Source organism: Marmota monax, unplaced genomic scaffold (assembly GCF_021218885.2).
Source record: "Marmota monax isolate L192 unplaced genomic scaffold, Marmota_monax_Labrador192_F-V1.1 WCK01_AAM20220418_F8-fsc00014, whole genome shotgun sequence".
NCBI lineage: Eukaryota > Metazoa > Chordata > Mammalia > Rodentia > Sciuridae > Marmota > Marmota monax.
The window spans coordinates 26,034,187-26,055,730 of NW_026695222.1; the positions used below are offsets into that span (position 1 = coordinate 26,034,187).

Sequence of the window (21,544 nt, forward strand, 5' to 3'; positions counted from 1 at the left end):
TGTAGGGGTCCCCACCCATCCAACCTCATGGCTCACATGGCCCGAGGACTGACACTCAGGTCCCTTCCCCAGGGCAGTGGCCCTGCTTGGCACCTTTGTGCCCTCATCCGGGGCCCTGGGACCTTGTCCCTGCCCCTCCCTCCTCTGCTCCTTGGGCAGCCAGGATGTCCTGTCCCCTGGCCCGCTGTGATCCCTGGACAGGAGCCAAAATGCACCTGAGACTCCTCAGGGCCGTGGCCAGGCCCAGGAGGACGGGGCTCGGCTGGACCCCGGTGTGGAGCCCCTCCCGGCCGCGAGCGCCCTCGTGCGGAGCCGGGGTGGGCTCCAGGCCTCAGCTTGGGGACTCCGGGCAAGGACTACAGTCAAGTGGGTGTTTCCGGAGACCCAGGTCCAGGTCCCCTGCTGACGTGCTGAGGGCCCTGTTGGAGTCGCCGGGTTAAGCATTGATTTTTCTGGATGATTCCAGTTTGGGACAGCAGACACCCAAGTCCACAGATCGCCCGAGACTTTCTGCCTGTGATGGGGGGTTAGGGGGTGCGGTGGGGGTGACGGCCACCCTGCTGACAGTCAAGGCACAGACCAAGCTGCCCTTGGCCCTGGACTTCCCCAGCCCCAGCCCCAGTCCACAGCCCCTCTTGGTGCCCCACACCTGGCCCACCCCATCTCCCCACTAGCTGGGAAGGCTGGGCAGGGAGGCCCTGATCTCCTCACCCTGCCCTGGCTCTGAGGGGCACCTGCCTCCCCTTTGCCGAGACGGAGGTACCAGGCCTCTGGGTGCTGAGCCGCTCCTGGGGTCCTAGGAACAGGAAAGGGCCGGGCCCGGTGGTTCTGTGTGTCCTCAACCCCGGCTCACGGTGCCCTCCCAGGACTAGGCAGACCCTCTCTGTCCTGGGGAGCCTCCCTGCGCAGGTGCTCATCAAATCTGGAGCCGCCCCTTCTCCCCGCTCCCTGTGCCCGGCCATCCCTGCAGCAGCCCCACAGCCTCTCGTCCCTCTGCCCAAGCTCTGCCCAGCACCCAGGGGATACCGGGGGCCAGCCCCGTCCCGTCACTCCCTTGCCCCACCCCAGGATCAGGCCCCGACCTCGGAACTGGGCCTTGGCCAGCCAGGCCTCCCGGCCACTCCACCCCCTCCGCCGCCCACCCTGCCCTGCCTGCAGCACTCTGGACCCCTCACCCGGCCGTCCACTCTGCTGAGATGGCCCTGCCAGGACATGTGCCTGGGGCAGGGGCTGGGGCCAAGTCCCCGGGAAGAGCGCACCTCCATGTCCACCGCCGGCTGATCCTGCATCTGGCTCAGGAGGCCGAGGGGCTCCCTTCAGCCCCTGGAGCCAGTCCCTGGGACAGCCCGCCCTGTTTCCTTCCTCATGTCCCCCCTGAGAGGGGACATCATAGGAGTTGATGGGGAAGGCTGGCCAGGCAGGCGTGGGGTGGCCAGCGCGTGTGTGCCTGGTGTGTAGTAGATGCTCAGTGGACACGATTCCTGGCCTGTGCTGTGCTTATCCACCTTCCTATAGGTTCCCCCATAGGAAGTTTAACCCCCACCTGCCTCCCCAGCTGCTCAGCCTCTGTTGGCAGGTAAATGGCATTGTCCTCTTGGGTCCACAGAGACTGACCTCTCAGGGGGCTGCAGGGGTCATCACTGGGCAGTCCAGGTTCAGTTGGCCCCTCTGACCCCCTCCCAGCCCACCAGGTCTGAAGGGGTGTGAGGACGTTGGGGCAACTTGGGCCCCAGGGAGTCCCCTTGAATGCTGGACAGTGCCACCTCTTGGCCATGGCCCCTTGGGTGGCAGCTGACTCTGCAGCTGGCCCCTGGACGGTCACCAGAATGCCCCGCAGTGTTCACGAGCGGTCTTCGTGCTGCCCCCGTGGCCTTTGTGTGACAGCACAGTTCCAGATCCGCAGGGAATGATTAACAGACCTGGTGGGGCTGGATCTCCTGCTGGGAACTCCGGATCCCAGGGACTCCGGCTTCCGGTCAGCTGAGGACCGCTTCACCCCACTGGAGCTCCTGGCTGCTCCGGAACCCGGGGCCTTGTAAGCCACCAGGGAGCAGGCAAATAGCCAAGAGGACACGGGCAGACACCCACCAGGACAGCAGAGCCCCAAGCCAGGGGCTCCCAGGTGGCTGCTGGCCCTGGGTCACATCTAGAGGTGTCCAGGGGAGGGGGCTCCTCAGAGGCCAGGAGCCCCATGGACCCGGGTCTCCCCTGGGAGATCAGCTCCCCCAGCCCAGACCTCTGCCCTCCACTCCTCCGGCTTCTCCTGCCAGGAGCCCAGGGATGTGGACAGACAGGGTCAGGATGGCGCAAAGCAAGAGTGGGGCCGCAAGGGACCCCCCGTGGGCCTGGCTGTGCAGGAAGCCATGTGCCTTGACCTGCTGGGTCAAGGGGCAGGGAGCTGGGAGGAGCCAACGGGCAGGGGACAGGCAGGGGACAGGCAGGGCAGAGCCCCGACCAGCGACCAGCGGGCTGGGCCAGCAGCACCCTGCTGCTCCTCGAAAAGCAGGACCAGGGAAGCTGGGCTCAGAGCTTGGGGACGACCAGCCCTGTCACACAGCTGGAGAGCCGCACGGCGGCAGGGGAGCTGGCAGCGTGGCTGGAGTGGGGTCCCCGCGTTTCCCCATGGCCTCCTCCCCCGCCAGCAGCCCCTCCCACTGACGTGGCCTCAGCGCAGCCACCTCCAGGCGTATCGGGGTGTGTGGGTGACAGAGGGTGGCCTTTGGGAGCCCGCTGTGAGGGACCACTGCCTTTCTGCCCACGGCCAGGGAGCACTTATACTTTGCCATTAGAGACCTGCATTCAAATCCTGCCTCCCCGTGAGGCCTCAGGACGGTCTCCTGTCCCTGAGTCTCGGTGCCCTCCTCTGCACATCAGGACAAGGCTGTTCGACCCTCTTTAACGGGGAGTGCTCAGAAAGCGACTCCAAGGGGCAGCCCCCAAAGCTGCTCTCCTCGCCAGCATCCTGTGCTGACCACCATGTGGACCTGATCTCCAGGCAGCGCTCAGGGACTGCATGCAGGGTCGCTAACCAGGTCCACTTCCACTTGGAGCCCTGGGTCAGGGCTCGGGAGACCCCGTTCCAGCCCAGCCCCTTTTCCTCTCTGGCCTCGGTTTCCCCGTCTGTAAAAGGGGTCCGTGAGGACTGTCCTGCTCTACCAGGTTTCTGAGCCCTGCACACACAGTACCTCATTAATTCCCACCACGGAACCGGGAGCCTCCCCCAGTGTGGGGCGCTGGCCGCCCCTAGGGCTACTGCGGATGGTTGGGACTTGTGAGGGGCTGGGATCCCTGACCTGGCCAGCACTGTCGCTGCCCCGAAGACAGTGGGGACTGTATCTGCTAAGACCCCCCCAGGTCTCCCCAGGACACAGTGAGGTCTGCAGGGCCAGCCGAGGGTCTGGGCTGACCGGTGGGTGCCCCATCCTGTCATCCACTTGATGTCCGGCAGCATCCGGGGCACTGGGCTTAGACCCCAGAGGCCACTGTCAAAGTTTAGGTCTGCTTTGGGCAGCAGAGGAGGTCAGCTCGGTTCGAGCCCCCAACCAGGAGAGCAGGAGCCAAGCAGGAACCCTGGGCCCGAAAAAGAGCTGCTTTGCTCTGTGTGCTGTGGAGGGGCACCTGCGAGTGTCTCCTGGGACCTGGACCCCAGCACTTCGGGGCCCAGAGCAGGCTGGCTGCTGTGGGCCCCTTAGACAGAGCTTCCCCACAGCTGGTGGAAGAGGGGAAGGACACGCAGAGTGGGCGGGGGGTTCCCTGTCCATGGTCCTGGCTGGGACGTAGGACTGGGCAGCCACAAGGTGGCAGCTGGGCAGTGGAGTCGGGCAAGCCTCTCTGGTTGGAGCCGCAGCTCTGCGCTGCTCACAGCACCCAGGCTGTGTTGGTATTTGAAAGTCCCTTCTGGTCCCCTGTGGCACGAAGCTGTGTCTCACATATCCCCAGGGCATCTGGAAGGCACCAGGTGAGAAAGGCCAAGGATGGAGACTCAGTCGGATGCCCACCGAGGTGTCCGCAGCGTCCCCAGCCCCAGGGAGGCCCACCGAGGAGTCCACAGCGTCCCCAGCCCCAGGGAGGCCCACTGAGGAGTCCACAGCGTCCCCAGCCCCAGTGCCCTGGACGTGGGATAGAACAGAGCCCCCTGGGGAGAGTGGCGTGTGTCACAGGAAGTCTGATTGCTGTTGGCAGTGAGGCCTCCCGCAGGGGTGGACACCCCACCGCCCCGGCTGAGGAGGACCAGCTACGTGCCCAAGGGCTCTGATCCCTGCTGAGCAGTTTGGCCCTGAGCAGAATCGGCCGAATCCTGACCCCTGCCTCCTCCGTTGTCTGAATTCACCCCACGTCTCCTGTGAACACAAGACCTGGGCTTAGGGACATGGGGGGGTGGTCTTCTGGGGCCTCTGTCCTCTGCCAGCCCCAGATCCAGCTCTGAGTTGAGCACCCCCTCCTCTGCTCAGGGAGCATGGAGGGGAGGTTCCATGGTTAAAGCTCCAGCAGCAGCAAAAGCACACCTCTTCCTTCCAGAAGAATCCACGGGGTGGCTGCCAGCTCCCTGCGCCTGAGGACTCACCCCAGCTGCCCAGGGGCATCAGGAGCCCTGGGGCGCTGCAGCCTGCTCCCCAGGAGCCCCGTGGCAGAGGGGCAGGACTCACCCTGGCTACAAGTCAGGGTCTCTCTCAGGGCGGGATCTGTGTGACCCTGGTGGGTCTCCTCCCCTCTCTGGACCTCCACGACCCCCTGGGACGGTCCCTCAGCCCCTTCCACCAGGCCAGGGACGGCTCCCCCCTCTGCCCCCTCCTCTCCGCATGTGCAGGGGGCTGTTGGCCCCATTAACAGAATCAGAGCCACCGCCCCAGGGGACTGTCTCTTCTCCTCGCTGTCCATCCTGAGGCCTCAACCTCCTCTGCTAGTGCTCCCAGTCCGACTGCCCTGGCCACCCGGCTTGCCCCGGGCCTCTCCGCTGAGCTCGCAGGCAGCTGCCGGGTGAAGACCAGACACAGGCTCCCGCTCCCTCCAGGCCCCGCTGCCGTGGCCTCCTGCTGGCTGCCGGGGCACCCTCTGACCCTCACGCTCTCCCAGGTCTCCCCTTCATTCCAGATCTCTGCCAGCCCGGGACGTCCCCTTCTTCTCCGGGCTCCCTTGGCCTCCTGTGGATCCCGGGGACTGTCTTCCTGAGTGTCTGAGCACTGCACGAGTCAACAGCAGAATCATTTTATTTAAAATGTCACCTATTATTGAACCAGTCACTGGTATGAGAATAATCCCATTCTCCAACACGGATGTTGGGTGCAAGGCTGCTGGCCCCCCTCCAGGGACAGCCAGGATGCGCCCTCCCTGGGGATGGCCAGGAAGCGGCCTTCCTCGGGCCCCCTGTTGGGTGGACAACCGTGGTGCGCAGAGGTTGAAACGCAGCTTTGAGACTCAGCCGTCTGATGGCCCCCAGCACTGGGTACTCATGTTTTGGAGTCGGGATGTCATGGAGGAGGGGGGTCAGGGGTTGGGCAGCCCCAGCGTGACCATCTCTGTGGCAGCAGAGGTTCCCTGGGCCGGGTGGCCCCAGCACTGCCCCCCACAGGCCGGGCGCCATCCTCCCAGGCAGACCTGGCTCTAGGCTCCGGATCACGCAGGTGGCCTCTTGCTCAGCCAGCTGGAGAGCCTGGGCTGGGAGACATGGGGCCAGAGAGGGGCACAGGGAGGTGGCACGGTGGCAGCCCCTGTCCCCCTGTCCCCCACCCGTGCACGGGGCCTGAACTGGCCCCCCTTGCCCCCCCCCACCGCCCCTCCCTCCTCAAAGCCCTCCTCCCGCCATCCCCTTCTCCATTGGCAGTAGGGGGGCTTCTACAACGGGGTGGGATCCCCTCTACACCAGCGGTCCTCAGAGCTGAGTGTGCTGGACAGTGTCCGGAAGATCCTGGTCCCCCAGAGCCTGGATCAGCAGGTGGGAGCCACATCTCCCTCCCTGACAGGGGCCAGGGCAGCTGCAGCTGCTGTTCCAACAGCGTCCACTAGAGGGCCGTCGGCGCAGAGCCCGGCTGACTCAGATCTGGAACCAACTGGAAAGGTCGCCGCGGGCAGGGGGCCAGCAGACGTGGGCCAGGGGCTGTGGGCTGCTCAGGCTGGTCCTGAGCCGGGGCTGGGCCTCTCTGGACCCATCGGGTTTTCTTTTTCTTTTTCTAGCTGTAGTTGGACACGATACCTTCACTTTATTAGGTTTTATGAGGTGCTGAGGATCGAACCCAGGGCCTCACCCATCCTGGGCCAGCTCCACCAGGAGCCCCAGCCCCGCAGCTGGTTTTCTTCTCTGTAAATTGGGAGCAAGGGGGTCCCTCCTTCCTAGGGTCACTACGAGTCTCAAGTGTTCTGTTCTGTGATTCTGGCTGGAAAGTCCCAGACAGACCAGGGGACAAGGAAATGCATGATCCCAGAGAGGCGGGGGGAGGGGGGGAGGGGAGCGAGGGGGGAGGGGCGGGCTGGAGCCAGCCGTGGGCTTCTCCTGCTTGGACTCTCTGGAACAGCATGAGACGCGCCATCAATAACCTCAAGCTCAAGGCTCCTCCAGACTGATCTGCCGTCCTTGGCTGTCATTGGCTGGACGCTGCTCCTGGTGTGGGCAGTGGGAACAGCCAGTCCTTGTACCAGGAGAACAGCTCCAGAAAGCCCCCAGCCCAGGGAGCCCCCGGCCTGTGCTACTGGCCCCAGGATGCAGGGCTGGCCACCGAGGCAGTGCAGGCTGGGCCCCCAGCACACGGCTCGGCCTGGCCCAGCAGGTCTCCTCCCAGGCTGGTCCGCCCTCCCTGGTCCCTTACTGCCAGCAGCTCTGCATGGCCACACCCTCAGCCTGGATCCCCGTCCTCCCCCCCCCCCCCAAGACTCCAAACACAGTTGGGTTTATACCCTGAACCCAGCCTTAAGAACAGAGTGGGCACTGGCTGGCTGGATGGGTGGAGAGATGGACAGATGGACAGGTGAATGGAAGCACATGGCTGAGAGTCAGAGAGGTGCTCTGCCACCTAGGTGGTGCTGATTCATGAACTTGAATTCCAGCCTGCTCCTTGCCCCTGTGACCATCCTCTGAACCTCAGCACTACATGTGGGACCATGAGTAACCCTAGGATTTAGGCGATTGACCTTGACAGTGGAGGTGGGAGCTCCTTCTAACCAAAAAGACCTAGGGAAGTCACCGTTCTGAGAATAGCTCCCTCTTCATCCTGGGCATGCCCAGCAGCCTAGAACACTGACTAGAGTTCAGTGTGAAGCATCGAACAGAGACCCAGGGGAGGAGTAAGTAACTTCAGTGAAACAGGAGATTATCTCACTTATAAGTGATGAAAGTCCAGAGGAAGGAAGCTCAGGGTGAGTTAGGTACCTTCTAGAATTCACCAAAGATCAGATTCTTTCTGTCTTGGCTGCCTCTCCATGCTGAGCACAGAGCTCCTACCTCATAGACCAAGTTGGCTGCTTGTGCTCCAGCCATCAAGTCCTCTTCCCAGTCATTGGGATTTTTTTTTCTCCCTATAAGGACACTTCCTAGAAGGCATCACATAGACTTCCACTGGCTGAGCTACGTCTCACTGGCCAGCCCTAGCTCCCACATCCGTGTGCTCAGGAGCTAAAAATGGAAGAGCTCTTTACTAAAGAACATAGGGAGGGAGGATGGGTGGCGTGGGGCAGCTGGCAGTGCTGCCCGTGAGCTAGGCTGTTTTTCCCTGATTTCATCTGCTGTGTGCCCGGGGCCGTGCAAACAGCAGGCAGCAAGCTTGGGAAGGCCCCGCCCCGCGGGCCCTCATTCCAGGGGCGGGGACAGACAGGAACCCTGCCGCACCACCCAGGCCTGTGGGGACCGCAGGAGAGTGAGGAGGAGAGCAGAGACCAGGGGGACGAAAGGCTACCCCAGCCCAGGAGACTGGAGCCCTCTGAGGAGGGCACATTTGCATGGGGGCTCGAGGCGGGAGGAGCCCAGGTCAGTGCCAAGGCCACACACCGGCAGCCCACCTCTGGGCAAGTCACTGTACCTCTCTGAGCCCCAGTTTCCCACCCACGACGTGTGGACAGCAGCTGCCCCCTCCCCAGGTTGTGGGGTGGAAGTCCTGCTCACAGAATGGGGTCTCCGTGGAGGAATAAGGTCTGGAGAGCCTGAGGACCCTGCCCGACCCCAGTAGGTCTCAAGTGGAGGAGACCCCCAAGTGTGTCAAGGTTCTGGAACCGTCTGTGGTTGGGACAGCTGGGGAGGGGGCTGCTGCTGGCATCTGTGGGTAGAGACCAGAGATGCTGCTCAGCATCCTGCGGTGCCCAGCACGGCAACCACAGCAGAGAAGCACCCATCCCCAAGGTCAACGGTGCGGGGGGGGGGGGGGCAAAGGCAGGACCACCAACCCCAAAGCCCACTCCTCATCTCTCGGCGTGGCTCAGAATCCCCAGGCCAGGCCAGCAGCCCATGCGGAGGATCGAGACGTCTGGTTTTTGACAGACATCCACGATGAGTCACACATTCAGTGAAGTTTCAGAAAAACTAAACTTCTTTGTGCTTATAAAGTGCCAGGCACGTAGTAGCCACCCCCCGCACAAAAATCCATTACAAGTTTAAAGTACAGCTATTATTTTTACAGCATTGCTTAGAAATGGCTTGCAATCTCTAATTTGCTAAATTGATGTGTATATTGACTAAATAAATATTCGGCACGAAGCCCAAGTCCCCCTCCACACTTATTAATCCTCAGGAAATGGAAACACAAGACACGAAACGAGCTTTTGCTCAGAGCTGCAGACAGGAATACATTATGTTGTTTTTCAAGCGTTCGGGGACTTGACTCTGCAGCAGAGAACGCCCAATCACCAGCTCCCAAGTTTTCCATGACGCACGCGTCTGCCCGGGAGACGTGCTTGTGTTGCTAAGGTGCTTTCTCAGACTTTAGAGTCTGGGATGAGAAACTTTTACCTCCACAGGGGGGACATCTGGGGTGACTGCTTTGGGGGTGGGGGACTCGGGGGGTTGTTGATGGCACCCATATTGATAAGCGAAATCGGGGCTGCTGGCAGGACCCCCAGGACCCCCGGGGCTGTTCTCTTTCTTCAAGGATTGGTGCTGTAGGGCTCAGCTCTGGGGGACAGGGCAGGCTGCCTGGGCTGGGAGCTGGGTCTTCAAATAGCAGCCCCCAGGACGGAGCCCCGTGCCGCGCACAGCTCCTAGGGGTGTGTGCTCTGGGTCTCACCAGGGCTTTGTCCTCTGGGCTCCTGAGGGGCCTGGGGTCTGGCCTGCACCCCGAGGCAGAGGGGGCTCCCGACATGTGGGGACGGGGTGGGGAACAGGTGGTCTCAAGAGACTGCAAAAGCCCCTGACTCTGGGGAGGTTTGCCCAGCGGCCAGCCCAGGGCTAGAAAGAGGCTGGCCTCTGAGCTGGGAAATGGGGAGGACTCCAGCAGAGGAGAGGCCGTGGCTTGCCTTTGCCCCACTGGAGGGTGGCTCGGGAGGCGGGGGCACTGCGCATAGACTTGCCTCTGCCCAAACCAGAAGCTCCCTTAGGAGGCCAGATGCCGTTCACCCCAAGGAGGACATGACTCAGAAGCCTCCAGGCTTAGGCAGGTCTGCTCTCTGCCCCAACCATGGTGCACCCTGGGTAGCTGGTGGCCTTGCTGAGCCTCAGTTTCCTGGAGTGTCAGGTGGAGTGTGTGATGGTCCCTGAGTGACTGCTCCCAGCCCCTAACCCAGAGCAAGCTTGTCACTATGGAAGGAATCAGAGCTCCTCCCACCTGGACACCATCTACCAACAGAAGGGCTGGAGGATGGGGTCCAGGTGGGGGCAACAGCCAGTGCAAGGGTCCTGGGGTACAACCAGACTCCACACCAGTGGGCCAGAATATGGTCGATTAGCAGGTGGGACGTTGGCTCCAGATGAGGGCAGAGAGGCAGCCAGGGTCAGATCCCACAGGGCCCCGTGGCCAGAGGAGGACTGTGGCTTGTACCCCCAGTGGAGTGGCAGCCATGGGAGGTTTTTAGGAGCATAGCTGAGTCTCAGTCCTTGTGCTCCAGAACAAGTTTCAGCCCCGTTCAGGCAGCAGCTCCCAGGAACTCAGCTCCTGAACTCAGCCCCAAAGATGGGCAGCTGTCCAGGTCAGCTCAGGGGGTGAGGGCAAGGCCAGTCCCCTCCAGGGCCTGCAGAGACGTGGTGAGCGACACAAGGGGGTGGTCTCAGGGTGAGACGCCACTGCACGCACACCTGCCTGGGGCAGAGGGACAGGCCACCTGAGCGCTGGTGGAGGTGTGAGTGGGGAGTGGGACGGGCCGGGCCACGCTGCCCCCTGCTGGCTGCTTCTGACGGCCCCGAGCCCACGGGTGCTCCGTGACCCCGTAGGCGAAACCCAGAACAGCCAGGTGGCCCTGCAGAGGGGTGGGCTCGTCCCACAGCAGCAGCACCAGGGGGCCACCTCGGTGCAGCCCCCCCAGGAGGCCACTCGGCTCACCGAGGAGGGTCCAGGCCACCACTAGCTACCTGCAGGCACAGAAAGAGCGGTGGATCCTGGGGCTCAGGGGGCTGATAGGGCCAGGCACAGGGAGCTTTCCAAGGAATGTTCTAGAACTGGATCTGGGTGGTGTCCACCCCCCCTCATGTTCCTCTAAAGACCTGTGCCTGGTTCTGCGGGGAACTGCGCTTCACGTGGGGTCTGAGCGGGTCTGGGGGCTGCAGCCCCTCGCCCCCCCGCCTCTCTCCAGCTGCCCAAGTTTCCGGGGCTGCAGAAGTTGGAGGGGGGGTGCCTTCGAGCTGGGAGGGCTTCTGAGGCCACCGCTCCCCGCATATCCATCCTGATCACCGACTGGGATCGCTTGGGGCGGAATCTTGAATATTCATCTGATTTACAGCCGCTGCCCACAGCGTTGTGAATCCGCCCACCCATACCTGCAGCCGGTCATCAATCTTCCCCCGAGATTGTGCGTCTGCCAGGAACTCATGAATTAGAGAGGCCCCGGCGGCCCCTCGCCTCGCCTCCCTCCCCCGCGGCGCGCCGGGCTGGAGGAGGACCTGACCAGCCGTCAGAACATTGTTGTCGTCTTGCCGCCGCCGCCGCGGCTCGGCGACCTTGGATGACTCCTGCAGACAGTCTGCAGTGAGCCAGAGAAACTCAGGGGGGCTTAGGTCTGCCTCTCCCAGCCTCAGTTTCCCCACCCAGGAGGGTGGGGTGCACTGCCCCCCGCCGTGGGCTTGGGGGGTCTCGGCAGCAGGCTCGCGCTCGCTGCTGCCGGCGTCGCTGGGCTCCGAGGGGCTGGGAGGGAGGGGTGCTGCTCCAGCAAGTGCCCCTCAGATTCTCCCCAGCAGCCTGGGGACGAGGCCAGCCTCCCCGAGGGCTTGCAGGAGAGACCCCATCCCTGGGGAGCCCCCACGGAGCGTGGGTCCTGCGCAGGGGAAGGGCAGTCGCGATGGGCTGGGGCGGGGGGCATCCCTACAGCGTTTGTCTGACCAACTCCTGGACAGAGACCCTGGACAGCAAGCTGCTACACGAGGCCCGGGGGGCGTCCAGCAATCGGGAGACCCCCAGCCCGGCCAAGGAGCTGGCCCTAGAGAAAGCTCTGGGTTGAGCATCCTGTGCCCCCCTCCAGGCAGGAGGAGAGGGGCGGGCCAGCCCTGGGCCAGTACCAGGACAGGAGCTGCATCTGTGGAAACAGGGCCTCAGTTTCCCTGTGCTCTGCCAGCAGGACACTGGGGCCCGGTGGCCTGGGAGAGTAGACTGGGGACCCTGAGAGTGGTCTGCTATGTGCCCCCTCCTCCAACACATGGGAGCTCTCAGGAGGGCCAGCTCCCAGCCCTGTCACCAAGCATCCGTGGGGCGCCGGGCAGCAGAGTGGGATCATGGTACAGACAGCCCGTCCCTCAGGGGCCACTGGGCACTGCTCCTTCGTCCCTTTGGATCACAAAGACCTCATAACCCCTGTCCCCTGGGCTGGGGCAGTTGGGACATGCTGAGGGGAGCCCCCTCCCCAGGTCCCGGCTCCCAGCAGTCCCTCTGCAAGGCGACTGCCTCCCGGGACCACATTTGCCGCAATGACCAAGAAGCTGCCAGCCTTCAGGGTGCCCTTCCCGGATCTGAGTGACAGCAGATCGATCCTCATCGCCCGGCTCTCCAGCCTCTGCGGTGGGGCTGCAGCAGGGAGCCAGCTCTCAACCACAGGGCTCCGTGTCCAGCAAACGTTCTGCGAGAACTCTGGGGCACAAAGGAGCAGCTGCCACAGAGCCAACACCTGTTGAGCGCTTGCTGTGTGCTGAGGGCATTCAGGGCACTTGGTGTGTACCCCTTCTTTGAGCCCTCCCTTTGGGTCTCTTTTTTATCCCCTTTCACAGAAGAGGAAGCTGAGGCACAGAGAGGTTGAGTGACTCCCTCAAGGTCACACAGCTCAGCAGCAGCTGAGGACCATGCCACACACACTCACCCCATATGCCACTGTAGTCTGTCTTTAGCCACTGCATGCTGATATATTGGGGTTCAAGTTGACACTCTGCTCCTTGCAAGTAACTGTGTGACCTTGTGAGGGTCCTTCGCCATCATGAACCTTGGTTTCCTCCTCTGCAAAAGGAGAACAGTGCACCCTGTCCCCCACTGAGATGCTGACTGGACTGGTGCCTATGGCCTCCAGGCCGGGCCCCTGGGCCTCCACAAGCACTTGAGAGCAGCCCCCTCCTCTTGGGACACAGACTCAGCCTGCAGTAGGCCAGAGCCAGGGCATCGAGGGGCCCAAGCCTCCAGCCCAGCTGTGGGAGGAGAGGGGCCTTGGAAGTAGGTGAAAGTTGACAATCAGGAATGAGCACTTCCCTAAAACGGGTCAAAGGAAAGAGGCCAAAGCTCACAGGCAGCAAGGCCTCTGCTTCTGGGAACAACAGCCGGAGGCTCCTGACCCATGGACTTTCACCCTGGCATGGACTCCGACCACGCTGGCACTGTTTACCCTGTGGGAAGGGAAGGGGCGGGGACATGCAGGTGGGGCTGGGCGGGTGCCCTGGGGCAGAAGTTCAAGTTGGACAACTGAGAGCCCCAGGATCCTGGAGTCTGACTCTCAGGGCCAACAAGGAGAGGTTGACGGTGACAAGACCCACTGCCCCCTCTCTGCAGACAGGGTTAAAATCCAAGCTCTTGCCCTTGCGAGCAACAAGGCCTCCCTTCCACCTCCTCTGCGGGCTAGGGGTGGTGGCCACACAAGGGACGGCCTTGGGAGCAGCCCTGACAAGGCTCCCAGCAAGCTTGCAGGAAGTATGGCTACTGTCGGTTCAATACGGGGTCACCACTGTCACCGATTAGACGGAGAGAGGGCAGATGGATAGATGGAGGGATGTTGGATGGATGGACGTGTAGGTGAATGGGTGCCCAGATGGAAAGATGGAGGCGGTGTGCTCACCCACGATCCACACTTATCCTCTATCCATCCTCCATCCATCCATCATCCATCCATCCATCCATCCACCCATCCTCCATCATCCATCCATCCTCCATCATCCATCCATCCTCCATCATCCATCATCCATCCATCCATCCTCCATCATCCATCCATCCTCCATCATGCATCCTCCATCATCCCTCCATCCATCCTTCCTTCCAAGCATCCGAACACCCCCTGCCCCTCCCCTCCTCCATCCACATGCCCATCTTCCCACTGTGTGTGTGTGTGTTTGCACACGCGTGGGTGGGGTGTGGCAGGTGGAGCTGTGCCGACAGGTAGATGGATGGGTGAATGCATAAGTAAGTGAGTAGGTGCTGGCTTCGTGCGCGCCTGGATGACGGATGGCCAGATGCTCCGACGGACAGCTAGATGAATGAACAGATGGAGGGAGAGATGAATGGACAGATGGGTCGCTGAACGGCTGGGACCATGAGCTACATGCTAAATTGCCTCCCTCCTGGAGGTGGCAGATCACAGTTGCTCCATCTCCTGCCTGATGCCCCGGGTGAGCCCGCCTCAGGGGGCCACCACTGTGCCCACACAGTCTGCCCATCAGCCCACGCTCCACTTTGACCCTGCTCCAAACCCACGGGGCTACAGCCTGACACTTAGGACCTCCTCGAGGCAGGGCTTTGGCCCTTCCGGAAGAGGCCTCAGGGCCTGTGGTTCGCCCTCCCCAGGAAGGGCCCAGCCTCCTGGGACCTAGAGGGGCCTGTGCCCCCAGGCTTGGGCCCTCCCCAACACGCCACCTCCCTGCGGCAGTGCTGACAATTACCTTAATTACCCTTCAGTTAGGGACTTAATTTATAATGTGGTGGCAAGGAAGTGCTGGAGAGTCTCCCTGGCAACCGAGTTTTCAGACACAAGGTTCTCGGTGTTTTCAAAGCTACTTTTCATCTAATTTCCCCCCTGAAAATTAACTTGGAACTTTTCAGATGCCGGAAATTTTAGCCTAACAGCAGGCAAGCACTTACGTCTGAGACCATCAAAGACCTTGATTTCTCCCCTGCCAGAGAGACGTGGGAAGTTGTTTGGTTTTCTCTGCCCCTTTGTTCCAAAATGGCCATTATGAAATGGCCAAGGCAGTTAGTCAACCTCCGACAAAAGCCTGTCTTCCAAGCTGAGGTCATTCAAGTTCACTGTGGCTGGAGTTTCAGATGTGAGCCCGAGAGGAGACCTGGGACAGCCAGGTGGTCTGAGCCTAGACCCAGTGGCAACGGCAGCCCCACCGCCCCAGCTTGAGAACAGCCCTGACCACCACCCCCAGAGCAGAGGACGCAATCTCGGGCTGCTCTCCATGAGGGCTCACTCCCAGACACCCCAGTGTTACCCAGCTTCTCCACCTCCTGCCTCACAAAAGGTCCAGCTCGGAGGTATGGCCTGCTTGTCCGTAGTCTACCCCTTGGGGCGGGCCACACTACCTTTCTGGTCTCCTGTATCCGTTAGTCCAGCCAAAGCACACACCTGCTCTCCCGACGCCCAACCATCTGTGTTGGTCTCTCCCTTTAGTAACCCCCGTCCTCTCAGCCACGCTCCACCCTGACCCACCCTGAGCCCCACTCACACCGCGGAATCCACCTGGAATTCCTATGTTTTTCCTTTAGATCATGACTTTCCAGATTCCTTATGGAATCCTCCGGACACTACTCAAATGCTTCCTTTGAGGACCTTTCCTGAGTCTCCCAAGGCACCCAGTTGGCGTGCTCTGATTTAGCAGTTATTTTGTGAACTGAAGGAACATGGGGAAAGTAGGCTGCTTCTCAGTGACAAGATGGGGGGCTGTCCGAGACTGGAGGCAGGGTGTACGCTTGATGGACAGGCGAAGACCAGATGAGGACTGAGTGGAGGCCGCGGGTGAGTGGACCAGTGGAAAGGTGGATGGAGGGCACCTAGAGGCTTAGGTGATGGGAAGATGAAAAATGGATACTTAAATAGAAGGGTGACGTGTTGGGTCTGTGGCTAAAAGGATGGATGGATGAGTGGGTGGCTGGCTGGATAGATGGATGAGTAGGTGCGTGGGTGGGTGGGTGGGTAGATAGATGGATGGATGAGTAGATGGGTAGGTGAGTGGGTGGATGGATGGGTGGATGGATGGATGAGTGGGTGGTGAGTAGGTGAATGTATGGATGGATGAGTGGGTGGGTGGGTGGATGGATGGATGGATGAGTGGATGGCAAGTTGGATAAGTGAGTAGGTGGGTGGGTGGATGGATGGATGGATGGATGGATGAGTGGGTGGGTGAGTGGGTGGCTGGGTGGGTAGATGAAGGGTAGTACCAAAGCACCATCTCTCCAGCTGCCCAGGCAGAACTGTAAACTCGGGGGGCAGCACCAGGGGCTGACCTCCAGGCAATTCTGACTGGGGCAGAAAAGTGAACCTGTGGATTCTTGCCCACAGGAAATATTGCTCCTGATATCTTGAGGCTCAAAGTTTTTCAGTGACCCTGGGAAAAGGACAGGGCCTCCTGTGGGACCAATTCATTAGGAAAGACAGTCCTGATCAGCTCATCTAAGCACTTGGGCTGACTCTAAGTACCAGGCAGTAGGACAACATCCAATAACTATTCATTGGAAAGTGATGGATGGATCTTGGAGACCGGCCATCATGGGGAGGCACTGGTCGGCTGGGGACACTGCAGACACTTCGATTCTCAGAGCACGTCCTCACGTCCCCAGCCACAGGGAAGTTGACCCCGCTGTTACCAGAGTGGACCCCCACGGGGTGCAGTGACTGTTCCCCTCTGTTAGAGGGGTCCCAGAGGATGTGTCTCTTCTGCTGGAATTGACACTCAGGAGCCCAGGAGAGTCAACCCTTCTGACCCACCTTGGTGCAGGGTGGGACGGACTGAAGTTGCCCAAGCTGACTCAGGGAACTTGGGTGGGACCCCAGATCCTGTGGGTCTGTGTCCACAAAGCCAGGAAGACCCAGTGGCCACATGCCTGAGCCGGGGTGGGCTAGGCGGTACTGCAGCTCTGTTCTACACCAAGTTAGGAGGACATCGGACCCTGTCCATTTCCAGGATTAGGTTAGGGTTGGGGTTTGAGTTGATTCTCAGATTCCAAAGACCTCTAGAGCCCCAGAGCCCCTGTCCAACCCTCACCGTCTCTTTTGACTTGGAAGAGGTTCCCAGTAGGACATGTGCTTATTACAGTTCCGGGGGTGACTTGCACAGACCGTTGGTCACCTACCAGGAGTCAGGCTGGGTCGTCACGCCGGGGGGCTTTGAGACCCCAGCCTCCCTGGTATCCATCTGAAGGACTAGTGCGACTTCCCAGCATGACCCAGTGCTCCCTTTGTGCGGCTCCTATCAGCTTCTCCCTCCAGACTCCCTCCCCAGCAACAACGCAGACGGGGATGCAGAGGGGAGAAGACAAATGGACCTCTTCCTTATCTACAAAGTGCTTAGCTGACTGCCAGGCACATAATAAGTGCTCAATAAATAACCATTATTAGGGGAAGCTGTGATGGAAGAAATCGGACAGATCAAAATTTAATTCTGCCACCCAGATGGATTGTGCTTCTGCCCAAGGAGAGAGACAGAAAGTGGATCTCGGCTCCATCTCTTCTCTCCCAGACCGACATGGCAGCAGTGTCCTCCCGTCCCCTGAGCCTGCAGCCTGTTGAAAAAAATAAAAAAGCAAAGCCGATCCGGCATGGTTGGCTGAGCCCCGCCCCTCCTGTCTCAGCTCTCCCGACTTCATGTTTAATTTCCCTGGGCTGAGAAGACGCATTCTGGTGATCTGAGTTAATCCAAAATGTACATCTCATCTCCTACCGGCTAATGGCTCCGAGTTCCGCTTTACATAATGGGGGAGCAGCTGCCGCATGAGTCACCGGGGCCTCTGGCTCCCTGGGCTCTGTCCTTCATGGTGATGAAGCCCTTGCCTCGCTTCAGGGGGACCCGCGACCTCCACGCCCACCCAGGCCAGCCCCGAGTTCACCTCTGAGGGCAGTGTTCCATTAACCAGCGGGACGTGGGGCAGGGGTTTGTGCCAACTCTGGGGGGCTGTGCTCATCCTGGGAGGCTCCAACCAGACCAGACCAGTGCCCTGCAGCCAGTTCTGGGCGGCCCAGGCCCGCTCAACTAGACCCAGAACTTCAGCCTTGGCAGGGGACTTCCAGGCAACCCAGGCTGGACGCCACTGGGTTCAGGGAGCCGCCTTCCTGCAGCCCAGGCAGGCTGCCCCTCACACGGGGGCCCTGGCAACAGGCAGCCAAGGTCTTCCTGATGGGGAAGGGGGCAGAACAGGCCCCCTTCTGCCTCCCTACGAGATGCTGAGGGCTTTTCTTAAAGCTAGTCCAGTGTCCTGTGGCGGGAGTCAACTGTCACTCAAGCCCCTGAAGACAGAGGGGCAGCAGGCTGTGGGCCAGGGTGGAAGGTCTGGGGCACATAGAGTGTGCCCATGAGGGTGTTGCCCCCCATGTCCTTGGCCTGGGACTGAAAGATCTCGCCTGTACCTGGGGAGCAGATGGTGTCATAAAAGGGGTGAGTGGGGGCAGCGGTGGGGTTTTAGGAGGGGTGCTAAGTGCCATGGGATTTCAGGGTGCAAAGTGCCTTGGCTGTCACGTCTCCATGAAGTCAGGCTCTGCCTGGTCTCTTACGAGGGCTCACTCACCTCCAGTTCCTCTTCTTCCTCTTTATTTTATTCTGACAGTGCTGAGGATGGAACCCAGAGCTTCTCCCATAATAGGCAACCACTCCCCACTGAGCTATACTCCCGCCCCCGAATCCTAGACCTAAGAGCCCCACCAAAAAGCCAAGTGACTCTCCCCTTCTTGGAAGGAAAGACTTCCAAGAAGCAGGACAGAGCACTTGTGCAGCCAGGGAAGCTGAGGCTCAGGGACAGGCAAGGCACCCAGAGCACTTTAGGAGTCTCAGGCTGCAGTGAGTTCTTCCATCACTGGACTCTGCTACCAGGGACGGGGAGGAGGAAATGGGACCCTCGTGCCACTGATGGACCCCGAGTCCAGGACCCTGCCCTGTGCCTAGACCTTTCCTACTGCTGTGATGTGCGCCAGACCCTCCCCTCTGATGCCCGTGCCAACCTAGGTGGGCTTCCTGGTGGCTGGCGGGGCTGGGTGAGCTTCCTGGTCTCCTGACCCCAGAGTTCTTCCCTCTGCCGAGCACCCATCTGGGGTCACAGCCACGGCTCAAGATCAATGCCATCAGGATGGAGATGGAGGCTCCTGAGGGTCCCAGCTCTGCCACCTGCTGGTCAAGTGGCTTTTGCAGCCTCCGTCTCCTACAGCCTCAGTTTCCCCTCTGGTCATTGATGAGGTGACGTGTGCAGTGCTCGGGGTCCAGGAGGCTCCCTGGCCTGGCAGTAAAGTGGCGGTGGACCTGAATGAGGAAGTCCGTGCCCCTCGGTTCTCTGCTGCGCTTGCTTCTTCCTCCCTCCCCCCCTCCTTCATATGGCACGTGCCAGCCTCAGCACGGCCCTGGAAGGACACTGGTTTCTAATAAGTGAACTTTTGTTGTTGTTGTATTTTTTCCTCTTTTTTTTTTTTTTAGCAATTTTATGGAGCAATAATTCACATTCCATAAAACTTACCCATTTAAAATGCATAATTCAATGGCTTTTAATAAATTCACAGGATTGTGGAAACTTCACTACGATCTAACTTTAGGGCATTCCCATCACCCCCAAATAAACCCTGTCCCCGTTAGCATCTCTTTCTCCCTCCCAGTTTCTCCCCAGCCCCTGGCAATCTCTGACCTGCCTTCGGTCCCAGCTGGGGACATTTCCCATGAACAGGGCACATGGCACCTGTGTCCTCTGTGGCCAGCTTCTTCACTTAGGATTGTACTCGGGAGGCTATGTTGGTGGGGGGTGCTGGGTGTTGGTTTTTTTAAAGCAAATGTCTAAATAAATAGATAAAAGCAGGCGTCTCTCAGCCTACCCCTCCTCTCCCCCTCACATGGGTTCATCACCTGCTCAAGTGGCCCCTGTCTGTGGAAGGTGGGACGTGCATGGGACATTTGGAAACCGTGCTAAATCCTGCCTGAGGGTCTGGATGCCCCCCACACCCGCCACTGGTCCTCTGAGTAGGTGACCTCTTCTGCTCCCTCCACACTTCAACACCCCTTGCTTTTTCCTTCGCCCTCCCTGTCTGTTCTCAAAGTTGCCGTTGCTCCGTGGAAAGACAGGCCCCAGCGCAGCCTGTGAAGAGCAGCCTGTCCCTCCAGTCAGGAAGCTCGGAGGGACAGCTGTGGGCTCAGTTCTTCTCCCCCATCGTTTTGTCCGGAAGCAGCATCTACAACGAGTTTAATTATGCAATTAAAGTCATTTTCCTGGGCTGAACAAATATTTACAGCATATTTTGCTGTAAATTGCCTCGCCTGGAGAAGAGTCCTGCCATTCTGCCTGGCAAAGGCGCACGCATCTGCATATCCCATTACCCAGGGGCTCCCAGCCCAGACGGTCTGCGGCGTGGGCCGCGCACCCCCAGGAAGCAGCCTCAACCCACAGACGCTGGCAGGTGTCAGCGAGGCAAATGTGTTCCTGGCCCCACTCCGGTGCTACTGTGGACCGAATGACGTCCGCCACTCCTCTGCGGCGGCCCTAAGTCCCAGCTCTGAGCCTCAGAGAAACCTCTGAGCTTTGTCCTGCTGCGGAGAGGCCCAGATGGCCGAGAGAACATGGCGTGCGGCGAGGGCTCTGTAATCATCAGCCCCGCATGAGCTGTGCGCTGGCGGCTCTTCCTGTAATCCAGGTGACGGTCCTAGAGGGGCCTTAACAAGAGCCTCTCCCCAGGTCCCCACTCTGCTGAGCTCCTGTGCCAACATGAGCAGGAAAAAAACCCAGGACCGTGGCAAAATCACCTGCTTCGCTTTGCTCCACTTGAGAACAAGTTTCTGTCCCAAGCCCCCGATGCTCCCCATGGACAAGACCTGATGGCTGTCCAGGGAGGTTGAGCCAGGGTCTTCTCAGTGTAGGGGACGCCCCTGGCCCTGCCAAGCTGCCTGGTTTGCAGCAGAGTCCCGGGGGGCACTTGTAGGGCACAGGGGAGGGCTGTTGGGGCCACCTAGGGACGACTCCCGAGCAGGGTGGGAGCCCCTCAGCCGTGTGGGGAGTCTGGGGGCCTCAGGGAGGAGGATTCATCGGGGCAGCAGATCTTCACCAGCTGGTGGTGGTGGGGGGGTCTTCCAGCTTCTTAACCTGTGGCCCTGCCATACCGGATGCCAGCCTTGGAGGGAGTGAGGCACGGTGGTCTCTCCACCCTGCTCTTGGTGGCCATTCCCCTGGCCCTCCTGCCAGGCCTGTTTAGGTCATCTCACGCCCACCCCTGCTCTCTTCTCCAGCCACCGGGCACTGATGGGCCCCTGGGGGGAGGGTTCCTGCGTTCAATACCTGCACTCGTGGTGACACCAGGGGTCTTGCTGACACCCCCAGGCCAGAGGCCAGCTGCCTGGACTCCCCAAAACCACTGTGGTTACCGTCCCGTGCTGTCTTCTTTCAGCGCTCGCCTGCACAGACACGCAGAACCCCACCGTGCGCTCATCGTCTACCCGCACACGGGACGGAGTGGCAAATATTCCATGTCAATAAACGATCTTCTGCTGAGTCATTTTACATGGCTGCCCAGTTCTCTATCCTGGAGGAACTACAATTTCTCTAGGAGCACTGAGTTGGCTCCTATATGGGGCCATGAGGAAGAGCATTCTTGGTAACAAGAATTCTTACGGTGACGTCTTTGTGCCCAGCCTTGATTTTGCCCTAAGGACACAAAAGGGCAGAATGACTAGACCTGAACTCGGGACCTTTGGCTGAAGTCTCTGGGGGGGGGGGGTGGTGAAGGGGCCTGCCCCGGGGCAGGAGTGCTGCTGGCGATGTCCCTGATTGGCTGTGCTCCCCACTCTCCCTGACATCCCCAGTGGCTCTTGCACTTGGGTGGAGCCCGCAGGGAAGGGCGTTCCCACCCCGGCCCCTGCTGGTCACCAGCACCGTGGCTGCTGTGGGAGAAAGGGGGCTCCTGTCCCAGCTGCACTGAAGACCTGGAATGGGATAAAAATGAGACGAGCCGCCCTCCCTGCCCACCGCAGGCCCAGCCCCGTCCTGGCCATATCATTTGACCTTCTTGGCAGTCCTGAGATGGTCCAGATATTCTCATGCCCATTTTACAGCTGAGG

General features: G+C 60.5%; 1 long non-coding RNA gene across 1 annotated transcript; it reads right to left on the bottom strand.

The window, feature by feature from the left end:
- Positions 1-16,873: 16,873 nt before the first annotated feature.
- On the bottom strand, positions 16,874-21,344 carry LOC124085470 (uncharacterized). The gene is made up of 2 exons (XR_006849434.2): positions 17,189-21,344; positions 16,874-17,030 (listed from the first exon to the last, which is right to left on the bottom strand). It is a non-coding gene; the product is annotated as an uncharacterized LOC124085470 (long non-coding RNA).
- Positions 21,345-21,544: the final 200 nt, after the last annotated feature.